We start from the raw sequence: 17648 nt of genomic DNA on the forward strand, positions 1-17648 counted from the left end.
TCCCTCGCAACTAGACAGTAGTCCTGACGTTGCTGAACAAACACGAGTTTGGAGGGGCCATCCCTGTCGTCACTCGAGAATATAACCCAGGTTCCCTCCGCAACTCGAGAAACACCATAAGACTCCCCGCTAGATGAGAGATGAGATCAGATTCCCCTGCATTGCGTGCAGAGCAATTCCGTGTTCCCCATCAAACATGAAAGGAGCCTTGACTTCCTTGATGGAACTCCAGAGAGTCCCCAAGAACACTGATACAAGTCTAGAGGGACCCTGAGGTCACCACAGCAACACGAAAGAGCTCGGTGTACCCCAAATCAACTCGAGATGAGGCCGATTCCCCTACATTGGCTCCAGAGCCATCCGGCATTCCCCAAAACATGACAAGTGGCTTGACTTCCTTTAGTCAACTCCAGAGATTACCCGAGAACACAGTCCTAAGTATAGAGGAACAGCACGTTCAGCACAGCAACTAGAAAACAGCTCCGTGTACCTCAAATCATCTGGAGAGGAGAGCTGATCCCTGGCTTTGACTCAAGAGGAATGCCAGCTTTAAACAACACCTAAAGAGGAGGCTTCTCTCAGCTATAGGTACGTGAGAGGGACCCTGAGTTTGCTGCCTCAAGTGGAATGGACACCGAGATGCCCTGACTCGAAATAAGGCCGGATTTCCCTGCAGTGACTTGAATGCAGGCTCGTCTTTCACCTCACAAGATGAAGGGATGTCTGAATCCCCTGTGGAGACCCTAGAGAATACCCTAGTTCCCCGTCTCATCTCGACAGGAGGTCTCACATCCCTTTGACAACACGAGTGGAATGCGGAGTTCAATGCTTCAAAAGTAGACGATGTAGGTGTAGCAGTAGCTAACACCTCCATCATGTCATATACTTACTACTGCATTATGTGATAGGAACATTGAAGATATACTCTCTTAACAACTTCAAGTATTTAATTCAGTGCTGTTAACTATAATCACCATGCTATGCATTAGATGCCCAGAACTTATTCATCTTATACCTTGAAGCTCATATTCTTTGACCAACACCTCCCCATTTCTCCCATCCTCCCCCTGGGCCCTGGTAGCCATTCTTCTACTCTCTGTCACTATGTATTCAACTTTTTAAAAAGCTGCATGTAAGTGGGGCTTCCTTGGTGGCTCAGCAGTAAAGAATCTGCCTGTAATGCAGGAGATATGGGTTTGACCCCTTGGTGGGAAAGATCCCCTGGAGAAGGGAATGGCAACCCACTTCTGTATTCTTTCCTGGGAAATCCCATGGACAGAGGAGCCTGGCAAAGGGTTGCAAAGAATTGGACATGACTTAGTAACTAAACAACAACAACATGTAAATGAGATCACCCCATATTTCTTTATTGTGTGACTTGTTTCACTGAGTATAACACCCTCTAGATCCATCCATATTGTTGCAAATGGCAAGATTTTTTTACATGGCTGAGTAATATTCCATTGTGTATGTCTATGTGTATGTGTGTGTGTGTGTGTGTGTGTGTGTGTATGTATGTGTGTGTGTATATATATCCCCTACCTGTTTATCCACTTGTCTGCTGACAGACACCCAGGCTCTTTCTGTACGTTGGCCACTGTGAGCGATGCTGTGATGAGCATGTGGGGACAGACACCCATGAGTCAGGGCATACAGGTAGTCTCTAGAAGTGAGAGTAACTTCCATCTATGAGTCAGGAAGAACACTGAGAAACTAAATTCTGCCAATGATCTGAGTAGGCCTGGAAGCAGATTCCCCCTCAGAGTGTCCCACAAGAGCCCAGCCAATACCACCTTGATTTTGGCACTGAGAGCTCTTGAGTAGAGAACCCAGCTGAGCTTCCTTGAGCTGTGAGATAATAAATGGGTGTTATTTTAAGCTGCTAAGTTTGTATAATTTGTTATGACAGCAATGAAAAACTAATACATGCAGTAATTATCTATCACTGAATGATCAGGGACCCTGAAATCTTTGGAACAAGTATGCTTTTCTCAAACCCAAGAATCAGGCCCACTTTGAGAGATCTGGCTTCTCTTGACTTCCCAAAGACAACAAACTGATGCTTTCAACTATGGTTAGAATACCATTTTCAATTCCCCTGGTGTTAGAAATTTAAATTAACCAAAATAATAGAGGTTGTTCTATATCTTTTTTCAGGTTGTGGGGGAAACATTTGAGAGAGATTGTCCCCTTTGCATAAACTGGGCTATGTCTAACTAATAGTTCTATTTTCTATTAAGCTTCAGGGGAAGTGAGAAATGGTGGTTTTCATAGAATTAGTAAATGCCACCAAAACTAAAGGTCAAACTAAGTTGACATTAAATACAGTATTTCCAGTGGGGCAGTGTGGGGTACTTGAAAGAACAGTTCTAACAAGTCCCTACAATGCCTATTCTCTGAGCTTGTTATGAGTGCTAATGGAATCCAGTAAAACTCTGTCCATCCCCGGCCTTTCCACTTGTGACATATATTAGCCACAAGTCTGTTTTCACAGAAAAAGCGCCCTTGGCGACCAACGTGAAGAACCGTGTGACTGATTCCACATTGCAGATGTTGCATTCATCCATGCAGACTTCTCAGGGCCCCCTGGCACTGCCAGCTTTCAGGATCACTGTGAACTCAACACTGATTTATCCCCTCATGTGGCTTTGGAGGACAGAGAAATAAAGGAGCATGGACACAGGGCAGATTACAGCTGAGTTGAGTTTCAACAGGAAACTCAAGCTTGAATTAAGCGCCTGGTATCCTGGGAGCTTCAAGAAGCAGAGGGAGGAAAGCTTATACAGAAAATACACACAGACTTGGGAACCAGACTGCTATAGGTATGAATCCCAGATCCACCACTTAATAGCTGTGTATCCTTAGCCTGGTGTCTCAGACGATAAAGAATCTGCCTGCAATGCAGAAGACTCGAGATCAGTCCTTGGGTTGGGAAGATCCCCTGAAGGAGGGAATGGCAACTCATCCCAGTATTCTTGCCTGGAGAATCCCATGGAGAGAGGAGCCTGGTGGGCCACAGTCCATGGGATTGCAAAGAGTTGGACATGAACGAATGACTAACATCCTTAGATGTGGGCTTCCCAGGTGTCACTAGTGGTAAAGAACCCGCCTGCCAATGGAGGAGACCCAAAAGACACAGGTTCGATCACTGGGTTGGGAAGATCCTCTGGAGGAGGACATGGCAACCTACTCTGACATTATTGCCTGGAGAATCCCTCGGACAGAGAAGCCTGGGAGGCTCCGGTCTATAATGTCGAAAAGAGTAGGACACAACTGAAGTGACTTGGCACGAATTCATCCTTAGATATGGTTTTAACCACTTTGATCCTCAATTTCCTCATCTGTAAAATAATGAGGAGATACCCCACACCCAAGGGCAAAGGTGAAGCCCCAGCAAGATGGTAGGAAGGGTGAAATCACATTTAGAATCAAACCCCATACCCACCAGAGATGCTCAGAGGGCTCAAGGGCCCAGAGACCCTACAGAGACTGAGACAGAACTGTGTTTCAGTACCTCCTGAGGAGGTACAGGTCAACAGTGGATTGCTGCAGGGGCAGGGGCTCTGGATGCAGTAGACCTGGGTATGGCATAAATACTCTTGGAGGAGATTGCCATTAGCCCCACCACAGAACTGCCAGAATTTACACAGGACTGGGAAAACAGACTCTGGGAGGGCACAAACAGAATCTTGTATGCACCAGGACCCAGGAGAAAGGAGCAGTGACCCACAAGAGACTGACCCAGACTTGTCCATGAGGGTCCAGGAGTCTTTGGCAGAGGCATGCATCAGTGTGGCCTGCTGCAGGGTTGGGGACACTGAGTGTAGCAGTGCATGCATGGGACCTTTTGAAGGAGGTCGCCATTATCTTCATTAGCTCCACCATAGTTTGGCCCCAGGTCAAATAACATGGAGCGAACACAGCCCCACCCATCAACAAAAATTGGATTAAAGATTTATTGAGCATGGCCCTGCCCATCAGAATAAGACCCAGTTTCCCCCTCAGTCAGTCTCTCCCATCAGGAAGCTTCCATAAGTCTCTTATCCTTCTCCATCAGAGGCCAGACAGACTGAAAATCACAATCACAGAAAACTAACCTATCTGATCACATGGACCACAGCCTTGTCTAACTCAATGAAACTATGAGCCATGCTGTGCAGGGCCTCCCAAGATGGATGGGTCATGGTGGAGAGTTCTGACAAAATGTGGTCCACTGGAGAAGGGAATAGCAAACCACCTCAATATACTTGCCTTGAAAAGAAGAGAAGTGAAAGGCAAAGGAGAAAAGGAAAGATACACCCATCTGAATGCAGAGTTCCAAAGAATAGCAAGGAGAGATAAGACAGCCTTCCTTAGTGATAAATGCGAAGAAATAGAGGAAAATAATAGAAGGGGAAAGACTAGAGATCTCTTCAAGAAAATTAGAGATATCAAGGGAATATTTCATGCAAAGATGGGCACAATAAAGGGCAGAAATGGTGTGGACCTAACAGAAACAGATATGTAGATGACACCACCCTTATGGCAGAAAGTGAAGAGGAACTAAAAAGCCTCTTGATGAAAGTGAAAGGTGAGAGTGAAAAAGTTGGCTTAAAACTCAACATTCAGAAAACTAAGATCATGGCATCTGGTCCCATCACTTCATGGAAAATAGATGGGGAAACAGTAGAAACAGTGTCATACTTTATTTTTGGGAGCTCGAAAATCACTGCAGATGGTGATTGGAGCCATGAAATTCAAAGGCACTTACTCCTTGGAAGGAAAGCTATAACCAACTTAGATAGATATTAAAAAGCAGAGACATTACTTTGCCAACAAAGGTCCATCTGGTCAAGGCTATGCTTTTTCCAGTGGTCATGTATGGATGTGAGAGTTGGACTGTGAAGAAAGCTGAGTGTGGAAAAATTGATGCTTTTGAACTGTGGTGTTGGAGAAGACTCTTGAGAGTCCCTTGGACTGCAAGGAGACCCAACCAGTCCATCGTGAAGGAGATCAGTCCTGGGTGTTCATTGGAAGGACTGATGCTGAAGCTGAAACTCCAATACTTTGGCCACCTGATTCGAAGAGCTGACTTGTTGGAAAAGACCCTGATGCTGGGAGGGATTGGGGGCAGGAGGAGAAGGGGACGACAGAGAATGAGATGGCTGGATGGCATCACCGACTCAATGGACATGAGTTTGAGTAAACTCTGGGAGTTGGTGTTGGACAGGGAGGCCTGGCATGCTGTGATTCATGGGGTTGCAAAGAGTCAGACATGACTGAGCGACTGAACTGAACTGAACAGAAGCAGAAGATATTAAGAAGAGGTGGCAAGAATACATGGAAGAACTATGCCAAAAAGATCTTCACGACCCAGAAAATCACAATGATGTGATCACACACCTAGAGCCAGACATCCTGGAATGTGAAGTCAAGTGGGCCTTAGGAAGCATCACTATGAAAGAAGCTGAGGGAGGTGATGGAATTCCAGCTGAGCTATTTCAAGTCCTGAAAGATGATGCTGTGAAGAGTGCTGCACTCAATATGCCAGCAAATCTGGAAAACTCAGAAGTGGCCACAGGACTGGAAAAGATCAGTTTTCATTCCAATCCCAAAGAAAGGCAGTGTCAAAGAATGCTCAAACTACCACACAATTGCACTCATCTCACATGCTAGCAAAGTAACGCCCAAAATTTTTCACATTAGGCTTCAACAGTACGTGAACCATGAACTTCCAGATGTTCAAGCTGGTTTTAGAAAAGGCCGAGGACCCAGAGATCAAATTGCCAACATCCACTGGATCATCAAAAAAGTGAGACAGTTCCAGAAAAACATCTACTTCTCTTTCATTGACTACTTTGACTTTGACTGTGTGGATCACAACAAACTGTGGCAAATTCTTAAAGAGATGGGAATACCAGACCACCTGACCTGCCTCCTGAGAAACCTATATGCAGGTCAGGAAGCAACAGTTAGAACCGAACATGGAACAACTGACTGGTTCCAAATTGGTAAAGGAGTACGTCAAGGCTGTATATTGTCACCTTGCTTATTTAACTTATCTGTAGAGTCCATCATGAGAAATGCTGGACTGGATGAAGCACAAGCTGGAATCAAGATTTCTGGGAGAAATATCAATAACCTCAGATATGCAGATGACACCAACCTTATGGCAGAAAGCAAAAGAACTAAAGAGCCTCTTGATGAAAGTGAAAGAGGAAAGTGGAAAACGTTGGCTTAAAGCTCAACATTCAGAAAACTAAGATCATGGCATCTGGTCCCATCACTTCATGGCAAATAGATGGGGAAATAGTGGAAACAGTCAGAGACTTTATTTTCAGGGGCTCAAAAATCACTGCAGATGGTGACTGAAGCCATGAAATTAAAAGATGCTTACTCCTTGAAAGAAAAGCTATGACCAACCTAGACAACATATTAAAAAGCAGAGACATTACTTTGCAAACAAAGGTCCATCTAGTCAAAGCTATGGTTTTTCCAGTAGTCATGTTTGGATGTAAGAGTGGACTATAAAGAAAGCTGAACACTGAAGAATTGATGCTTTTTAACTGCAGTGTTGGAGAAGACTCTTGAGAGTTCCTTGGACTGCAAGGAGATCCAACCAGTCCATCTTAAAGGAAATCAATCCTGAATATTCATTGGAAGGACTGATGATGAAGCTGAAAGTCCAATACTTTGGCCATCTGATGTGAAGAACTGATTCATTTGAAAAGACTGGGAAAGATTGAAGGCAGGAGGAGAAGGGGACAACAGATGATGAGATGGTTGGATGGCATCACCAACTCAATGGACAAGAGTTTGAGTAAACTCCGGGAGTTGGTGATGGACAGGGAAGCCTGGCCTGCTGCAATACATGGGGTCACAAAGAGTCTAACACGACTGAGTGACTGAACTGAACTGAACTGAAAAATGAGATAGTATTAGATTAAAAGTAAGATAATTGAAGAAATGAACACTCCCCTACTTCATTGTTTTCTATTATTCTTACTTTTTATTTGTACATTTTACTTGTTACTCTTTTTTCCCCCATTTATTTTTATTAGTTGGAGGCTAATTACTTTACAATATTGTAGTGGTTTTTGCCATACGTTGACATGAATCATCCATGGATTTACATGTATTCCCCATCCCGATCCCCCCTCCCACCTCCCTCTCCACCCACTCCCTCTGGGTCTTCCCAGTGCACCAGCCCCGAGCACTTGTCTCATGCATCCACCCTGGGCTGGTGATCTGTTTCACCCTTGATAATATACATGTTTCGATGCTCTTGTTTATTATTTAGTATCTATCTCCCTATCAACCAGAATGTAAGTTCCATGATGTCAGGAACTTTGCTTGTTTACTTTGGTTGACCTAGAGGCAACAAGGCAATAATCTTCCCTGGTGACTCAGTCGATAAAGTGTTCGCCCAGAATGTGGGAGACCTGGGTTCGATCCCTGGGTCAGGAAGATTCGGTGGAGAAGGAAATGGCAACCCACTCCCATATTCTCGCCTGGAGAATTCCATGGGTGGGTCTGGTGGGCTACAGTCCACTGGGTCACAAAGTGTCGGACATGGCTAAGTGACTAACTTAGAGGCAACAAGAGGCAGGAGAGCTTAGTGGTTAAGAGCAACGGCTCCAGAACCAGGTTTCTGAGGTTTCAATATGGACTGCTGTGTGAACCTGGGACAATTACTCAACTTCTCAATTCCTCAGTTTTCCTATATTTAAAATGACAGTAATAAAACTTTCCAAGGGAATTCTACTGCCTTGTTGGTGGGAATGTAAATTGATACAGCTACTATGGATAACAGTGTGGAGATTCCTTAAAAAACTAGGAATAAACTACCTTGCTTGCATGTATGCCAAGTTGCTTCAGTCATGTCCCACTCTTTGTGATCCTATGGACTGCATCCCACCAGGTTCCTCTGTCCATGGGATTCTCCAGGCAAGAATACTGGAGTAGGTTGCCATGCCCTCCTCCAGAGGATCTCCCTGACCCAGGGAATGGACCTATGTCTCTTATGTCTCCTGCATTGGCGGGCAGGTTCTTTACCACTAGTGCCAGCTGGGAAGCCCCTAAAACTACCATATGACCTAGCAATCCCACTACTGGGCATACTCTGAGAAAACCACAAATCTAAAAGACATATATACACTAATGTTCATTGCAGCACTATTTACAATAGCAAGGATATGGAAGCAAGCTAGATATTCATTGACAAGTGAATGGATAAAGAATATATAGCACATTTATACAATAGAATATTACTCAGCCATAAAAAGGAATGAATTTGAGTCAGTTGTAGTGAGACGGATGAACCTAGAACCTGTTATACAAAGTGAAGTATAACTTCACTTATTTTTCTGACTGATGAGAAAAGAGAAAAATAAATATCATATATTAACTCATGTATATGGAATCTAGAAAAATATACTGATGAACCTATTTACATGGAAGGTATGGAGATGCAAATATAAAGAATGAACTTGTGCACACAGTGGGGGAAGGAGAGGGTAGGACAAACTGATAAAGCAGCATTAACCTATATACACAGTCATGTGTATAATAGAAAACTAGTAGGAAGCTGCTGTGTAACACAGGGAACCCAGCTTGGTGCTCTGTGACAACCTAAAGGGGTGGGACAGGAGAGGGGAGGGAGACTCAAGAGGAAAGAGATGTGTGTGTATGTGTGTGTGTGTGTATATATATATATATATACTGATTCATGTTGTTGTATGTGTGCATGTGTGTATATATACATATATATATATGACTGATTCATGTTGTTGTGAAGCAGAAATCAACACAGCATCATAGAGAAATTTTCCTCCAATTAAAAAAAAATAATAATAGAGAGGACTTCCAGCTCAAGATGGCAGAGTAGGAGGGCATATGCCCATCTCCTCCTGTGAGAACACCAAAATTGCAACTATTGAACAACCATTAACAGAAGGATGCTGGAACCCACCAAAAAAAAAAAAAAGAGAGAGAGAGAGACCCCCATGTCCAAAAACAAAGAAACTGCAGTGAGACAGTAAGAGGGGCATAACCACGGTAAAATCAAATCCCATACCTGCTGGGTGGGTGACCCACAAACTTGACAACAATAATACCAAAGAAATTCTCATGCTGTTGTGAAGGTTCTGAACCCGCATCAGGTTTCCCAGCCTGGGGATCCAACAAAGGGTTGGAATCCCCAGGGAATCTGACCTTGAAAGCCAGCTGGATCTGATAATAGAATTTCCACAGGACTAGGGGAAACAGAGACTCCAGTCTTGGAGGCACAAACTAAACCTTTGTGCACCAAGACCCAGAGGAAGGAGCAGTGACCTCACAGGATACTGAACATTACCGCCTGCTGGTGTTGGGGGGCCTCCTGTGGAGGCGTTGGTTGGCAGGGGCTCACCGCAGGGACAGGGCACTGGCAACAGCAGGCCAGGAAGGTCCCCCTTGGCGTAAATCCTCTTGGGGTTCACCATTAACCCTACCAGAGAGCCTGTAAACCCCAGGGATGGGTCTCCTCATACCATACAATGAACCCAAACCAGGAGGAAATTCAACCCCACACACCAGCAGAAAATTGGATTAAAGTTTTACTGAGCAAGGTCCTGCCCACCAGTCCCGCCCACCAGGAAACTTACACAAGCCTCTTAGCCTTCTCCATCAGAGGGCAGACAGAGAAAGCAAGAAGAAGCACAATGGCAAAGTGCTAAAACAAAAACCATATTACAGAAAGTTAATCAGGTTGAAAAAGTAGAAAGTTGTGTCCCAGATGAAGAGACAAGATAAAATCTGAGAAAAACAATGAAATGAAGTGGAGACAGGCAAACTTCCAGAAAAAGAATTCAGAATAATGATAGTGAAAATAATCCAGGATCTTGGAAAAACAATGAAGAAAATGCAAGAAATGTTTAGCAACGACCTAGAAGAACTAAGGAACAAATAAACAGAGGTGAACAATACACTAGAAGGAATCAATAGCAGAATAATTGAGGCAGAAGAACAGATAAATGACCTGGAGAACAGAATGGTGGAAATCACTGCCACAGAACAGGATATAGAAAAAAGAATGAAAAGAAATGAAGTCACCCTGAGAGATCTCTGGGACAGTATTAAAAGCACTAACATTTGCATTATAGGGGTCCCAGAAGGAAAAGAGAGAGGAAGAAGGACCTTAGAAAATATTTGAAGAGATAACTGAAAACTTCCCTAACATGGGAAAGGAAATAGCCAACCAAGTCCAGGAAACACAGAAAGTCCCAGGCAGGATAAATTCAAGGAGGAACACACCAAGACACATAGTAATCAAACTGACAAAAATTAAAGACAAAGATAAAATATTAAAAACAGCAAGAGAAAAATAAATAACTTACCAGGATACTCCCATCAGGGTATCAGAATCATTTCTCAACAGAAACTCTACAAGCCAGAAGGGAATGGCAGCATGTATTTAAAGTGATGAAAGGGAAGAACATACAACCAAGAATACTCTGCCCAGCAAGACTCTCATTCAGATTTGATGGAGAAATCAAAAGCTCTCTAGACAAGGAAAAGTTAAGAGAATTCAGCACCACCAAACCAGCTTTACAACAAATGCTAAAGGAACTTCTCTAAGCAGGAAACACAAGAGAATGAAAAGACCTACAGAAAATAAACCAAAAACAATTAAGAAAATGGTAATAGAACCACACATGCCAATAATTAACTTAAATGTAAATGGATTAAATTCACCAAAGGAAAGACACAGACTGGCTGGGTGGATGAAAACATGTGCATGTATGCTCTGCCACTTAACACTGCTTGACCCCTCAAACTGTATGTAACTATTTTATATTGTTACATTAATAATGTTCCAATTATGGCTTGCAATTGTAATTATCTTTTGTTTTTTGTCTGGCTATTTTCTGTAAAAATCAATAAACATCTTTTACTATTGTGATTATGTAACTATTATTCCCTTAATACCATTGTATCACGATTGGTCAACAGAAGAATAATAGAACTCTATATCACCAAAACTATGATTTAATAGAAAACGCTACAATCACTTTTTAAAATCCAGATGCACATCAGAATTATCTTGAAATATTTTGAAAAATGTAAATGCCTAGGTACTGCTTTCTTTTTCTCCAGAGCTCCAGATAAATTTCTAATGAGCAGTAGTGTTTAAAAACAATTGAGAGGAGGAGCCAAGATGGCGGAGGAGTAGGACGGGGAGACCACTTTCTCTCCTACAAATTCATCAAAAGAATAACTGAATGCAGAGCAAACCTCACAAAACAACTTCTGATCGCTAGCTGAGGTCATCAGGCGCCCAGAAAAGCAGACCATTGTCTTCGAAAGGAGGTAGGACAAAATATAAAGGATAAAAAGTGAGACAAAAGAGCTAAGGACGGAGGCCCGTCCCGGGAAGGGAGTCTTAGGCGGCCTTGCTTGGGCTAGGGTCCGGGCCTGAGTGCCCTGAGGACAATCGGAGGGAGCTTCTGTGAGGTGCCAACTTGAACTGTGGGAGACCAAGGGGGAGACAGTTGACCGGCCGGAACACACTGCCGGCCGTTCGCAGAACAAAGGGACGGAGAAAGTCCCAAGAAGAGGTCGCAGGCTGCGGACCCGCCCAGCCCCGCCAGAGGCAGGAGGCAGGGGGGAGGGGAAGGTCGCGGCGAGACACAGGGCGCAGGCACCCGACTGGCGCGGGCGGGGACTGGGGCTGGGGACGCGGAGGGCGGAAGGCGCGCGCACCCGACTGGCGCCAGCGGAAACTGAGACTGGGTCCGCGGAAGGGAGTGAGTGCGCCACACCTGGGAATAGTGCGCCCATCAAGCCCCTCGCTGCATGGACCGCTCTGACGGGGAAGGCACAGAGAGCAGGCGCAGCTTTTCCTTCCGCGCTTGTGTGTAACACCCGAGGGCTGGAACCTAGCGCAGCGCGGGGCGCGCTCCATATAGAACAGCCGGGAGCCTGAGCAGCGGCAGACGGAGAAAGCAGCGTCAGCCCCTCCCGGCAGCGCCAGCCCGCCCCCGCAGGGCCAGCCCGCCCCCGCAGGGCCAGCCCCTCCCCGCAGCGTCAGCCCCGCCCCGCAGCGCCAGCCCCTCCCAGCAGCGCAACGGAACTAGCTGACTGAATAAGAGTCCACCTCCGCCCGCCTGTGTCAGGGCGGAAATGAGGGTCTGAAGAGACCGGCAAACAGAAGCCAAATAAACAAAGGGAACCGCTTCAGAAGGGACTGGTGCAGCAGATTAAAATCCCTCTAGAAAACACCGACTTCACTGGAAGGGCCCTGTAGATATCGAGAAGTGTAAGCTGGAACGAGGAGCTATCTGAAACTGAGCCGAACCCACACTGACCGCAGCAGCTCCAGAGAAACTCCTAGATATATTTTTACTTTTTTTTCTAAGTAAGGAAAAAAAAAAATTTTTTTTTTCTTTTTATATTTTTTCTTTTTTATTTTTTCTCTTTTATTTTCCTTTAAAATTCCCTATTACTCCCCCATTACTCCTTAACTTTCATTTACATAGATTTTTACGATTTTTTTAATTAGGGGAAAAAAAAAAACTTTTTTTTCTTTCTTTCTTTCCTTTTTTTTTTTTTTTTTTTTTTTTTTTTTTTTTTTTTTTTTTTTTTTTTTTCTTTTTTCTTCTTTTTTTTCTTTCCGTTTTCTCTTTTATTTTCTATTTTTCTTTTTCTCTTATTTCTTTTAAAGTCCTCTAGTACTCCTCTACTACTCTTCATTTTCATTTTCACTACACTATAACCTTACCAAAAAAAAAAGAGAAGCCCTATCTTTAAACCGAAGATTATTCTCTCCCAATCTTGACTCTCTGTTTTCTACCTCAGAACACCTCTATTTCCTCCTTTCCCCTTCTCTTCCCAATCCAATTCTGTGAATCTTTGTAGGTGTCTGAGATACGGAGAACACTCTGGGAGCAGACAGCTGCGTAGATCTGTCTCTCTCCTCTTGAGTCCCCCTTTTTCTCCTCCTGCTCATCTCTATCTCCCTCCTCCCTTTTCTCCTCTTCATGTAACTCTGTGAAGCTCTCTGGGTGTCCCTAACAGGGGAGAATCTTTTCACCATTAACCTAGAAGTTTTCTTATCAGTGCTGTATAGTTGGAGAAGTCCTGAGACTACAGGAAGAATAAAACTGAAATCCAGAGGCAGGAAACTTAAGCCCAAAACCTGAGAACACCAGAAAACTCCTGACTACATGGAACTTTAAGCAATACGTGACCGTCCAAAAGCCTCCATACCTACACTGAAACCAACCACCACCCAAGAGCCAGTAAGTTTTAGAGCAAGACATACCACGCAAATTCTCCAGCAACGCAGGAACATAGCCGTGAACGTCAACATACAGGCTGCCCAAGGACACACCTAACACATAGACCCATCTCAAAACTCATTACTGGGCACTCCATTGCTCTCCAAAGAGAAGAAATCAAGTTCCACGCACCAGAACACTGACACAAGCTTCCCTAACCAGGAAGCCTTGACAAGCCAATCGTCTAATCCCACCCACTGGGTAAATCCTCCACAATAAAAAGGAACCACAGACCTCCAGAATACAGAAAGCCCACTCCAGACACAGCAATCTGAACAAGATGAAAAGGCAGAGAAATACCCAACAGGTAAAGGAACATGAAAAATGCCCACCAAGTCAAACAAAAGAGGAGGAGATAGGGAATCTACCTGAAAAAGAATTTAGAATAATGATAATAAAAATGATCCAAAAATCTTGAAAACAAAATGGAGTTACAGATAAATAGCCTGGAGACAAAGATTGAAAAGATACAAGAAATGTTTAATAAAGACCTAGAAGAAATTAAAAAGAGTCAATTAAAAATGAATAATGCAATGAATGAGATCAAAAACACTTTGGAGGGAACCAAGAGTAGAATAACGGAAGCAGAAGATAGGATAAGTGAGATAGAAGATAAAATGGTGGAAATAAATGAAGCAGAGAGGAAAAAAGAAAAAAGGATCAAAAGAAATGAGGACAACCTCAGGGACCTCTGGGACAATGTGAAACACCCCAACATTCGAATCATAGGAGTCCCAGAAGAAGAAGACAAAAGAAAGGCCATGAGAAAATACTCAAGGAGATAATAGCTGAAAACTTCCCTAAAATGGGGAAGGAAATAGCCACCCAAGTCCAAGAAACCCAGAGAGTCCCAAACAGGATAAACCCAAGGCGAAACACCCCAAGACACATATTAATCAAATTAACAAAGATCAAACACAAAGAACAAATATAAAAGCAGCAAGGGAGAAACAACAAATAACACACAAAGGGATTCCCATAAGGATAACAGCTGACCTATCAATAGAAACCCTCCAGGCCAGAAGGGAATGGCAGGACGTCCTGAAAGTAATGAAAGAGAATAACCTACAACCTAGATTACTGTATCCAACAAGGATCTCATTCAGATATGAAGGAGAACTCAAAAGCTTTACAGATAAGCAAAAGCTGAGAGAATTCAGCACCACCAACCCAGCTCTTCAACAAATGCTAAAGGATCTTCTCTAGACAGGAAATGCAGAAAGGTTGTATAAACGTGAACCCAAAGCAACAAAGTAAATGGCAACGGGACCACACCTATCAATAATTACCTTAAATGTAAATGGGTTGAATGCCCCAACCAAAAGACAAAGATTGGCTGAATGGATACAAAAACAAGACCCCCATATATGCTGTCTACAAGAGACCCACCTCAAAAAAAGAGACACATACAGACTAAAAGTGAAGGGCTGGAAAAAAATATTTCATGCAAATGGAGACCAAAAGAAAGCAGGAGTCGCAATACTCATATCAGATAAAATAGACTTTCAAATAAAAGCTGTGAAAAGAGACAAAGAAGGACACTACATAATGTTCAAAGGATCAATCCAAGAAGAAGATATAACAATTATAAATATATATGCACCCAACATAGGAGCACCGCAATATGTACGGCAAACACTAACGAGTATGAAAGAGGAAATTAATAGTAACACAATAATAGCGGGAGACTTTAATACCCCACCCACAACTATGGATAGATCAACTAAACAGAAAATTAACAAGGAAACACAAACTTTAAATGACACAATGGACCAGCTAGACCTAATTGATATCTATAGGACATTTCACCCCAAAACAAGCAACTTCACCTTTTTCTCAAGTGCACACAGAACCTTCTCCAGAATAGATCACATCCTGGGCCATAAATCTAGTCTTGGAAAATTCAAAAAAATTGAAATCATTCCAGTCATCTTTTCTGACCACAGTGCAGTAAGATTAGATCTCAATTACAGGAAAAAATTGTTAAAAATTCAAACACCTGGAGGCTAAAGAACACGCTTCTGAATAACCAACAAATCATAGAAGAAATCAAAAAAGAAATCAAAATATGTATAGAAATGAATGAAAATGAAAACACAACAACCCAAAACCTATGGGACACTGTAAAAGCAGTGCTAAGGGGAAAGTTCATAGCATTACAGGCTTACATCAAGAAACAAGAAAAAAACCAAATAAATAACCTAACTCTACACCTAAAGCAATTAGAGAAGGAAGAAATGAAGAACCCCAGAGTTAGCAGAAGGAAAGAAAACAAAAAAATCAGGGCAGAAATAAATGCAAAAGAAACTAAAGAGACCATAGCAAAAATCAACAAAGCTAAAAGCTGGTTTTTTGAAAAAAATAAACAAAACTGACAAACCATTAGCAAGACTCATTAAGAAACAAAGAGAGAAAAACCAAATTAACAAAATTAGAAATGAAAATGGAGAGATCACAACAGACAACACTGAAATACAAAGGATCATAAGAGACTACTACCAGCAGCTCTATGCAAATAAAATGGACAACTTGGATGAAATGGACAAATTCTTAGAAAAGTATAACTTTCCAAAACTGAACCAGGAAGAAATAGAAGATCTTAACAGACCCATCACAGGCAAGGAAATCGAAAGTGTAATCAAAAATCTTCCAGCAAACAAAAGCCCAGGACCAGATGGCTTCACAGCCGAATTCTACCAAAAATTTAGAGAAGAGCTAACACCTACCTTACTCAAACTCTTCCAGAAAATTGCAGAAGAAGGTAAACTTCCAAACTCATTCTATGAGGCCACCATCACCCTAATTCCAAAACCTGACAAAGATGCCACAAAAAAAGAAAACTACATGCCAATATCACTGATGAACATAGATGCAAAAATCCTTAACAAAATTCTAGCAAACAGAATCCAACAACATATTAAAAAAATCATACACCACGATCAAGTGGGCTTTATCCCAGGAATGCAAGGATTCTTCAATATCCGCAAATCAATCAATGTAATACACCACATTAACAAATTGAAAGATAAAAAGCATATGATTATCTCAATAGATGCAGAGAAAGCCTTTGACAAAATTCAACACTCATTTATGATTAAAACTCTCCAAAAAGCAGGAATAGAAGGAACATACCTCAACATAATTAAAAGCTATAATATGACAAACCCACAGCAAGCATCACCCTCAATGGTGAAAAAATTGAAAGCATTTCCCCTGAAATCAGGAACAAGACAAGGGTGCCCACTCTCACCACTACTGTTCAACATAGTGTTGGAAGTTTTGGCCACAGCAATCAGAGCAGAAAAAGAAGTAAAAGGAATCCACATAGGAAAAGAAGAAGTGAAACTCTCACTGTTTGCAGATGACATGATCCTCTACATAGAAAACCTAAAGACTCTACCAGAAAATTACTAGAGCTAATCAATGAATATAGTAAAGTTGCAGGATATAAAATTAACACACAGAAATCCCTTGCATTCCTATATACTAACAATGAAAAAACAGAAAGAGAAATTAAGGAAACAATACCATTCACCATTGCAACAAAAAAGAATAAAATACTTAGAGTATATCTACCTAAAGAAACAAAAGACCTATACATAGAAAACTATAAAACACTGATGAAAGAAATCAAAGAGGACACAAACAGATGGAGAAACATACTGTGTTCATGGATTGGAAGAATCAATATTGTCAAAATGGCTTTTCTACCCAAAGCAATCTATAGATTCAATGCAATCCCTATCAAGCTACCAACGGTATTTTTCACAGAACTAGAACAAAGAATTTCACAATTTGTATGGAAATACAAAAAAACCCGAATAGCCAAAGTAATCTTGAAAAAGAAGAATGACTGGAGGAATCAACCTGCCTGACTTCAGACTCTACTACAAAGCCACAGTCATCAAGACAGTATGGTACTGGCACAAAGACAGAAATATAGATCAATGGAACAGAATAGAAAGCCCAGAGATAAATCCACGAACCTATGGACACCTTATCTTTGACAAAGGAGGCAAGAACATACAATGGAAAAAAGACAACCTCTTTAACAAGTGGTGCTGGGAAAAACTGGTCAACCACTTGCAAAAGAATGAAACTAGAACACTTTCTAACACCATACACAAAAATAAACTCAAAATGGATTAAAAATCTAAATGTAAGACCAGAAACTATAAAACTCCTAGAGGAGAACATAGGCAAAACACTCTCCGACATAAATCACAGCAAGATCTCTATGACCCACCTCCCAGAATATTGGAAATAAAAGCAAAACTAAACAAATGGGATCTAATGAAACTTAAAAGCTTTTGCACTACAAAGGAAACTATAAGTAAGGTGAAAAGACAA

Source organism: Cervus canadensis, chromosome 14, assembly GCF_019320065.1.
Source record: "Cervus canadensis isolate Bull #8, Minnesota chromosome 14, ASM1932006v1, whole genome shotgun sequence".
Classification (NCBI taxonomy): Eukaryota; Metazoa; Chordata; class Mammalia; order Artiodactyla; family Cervidae; genus Cervus; species Cervus canadensis.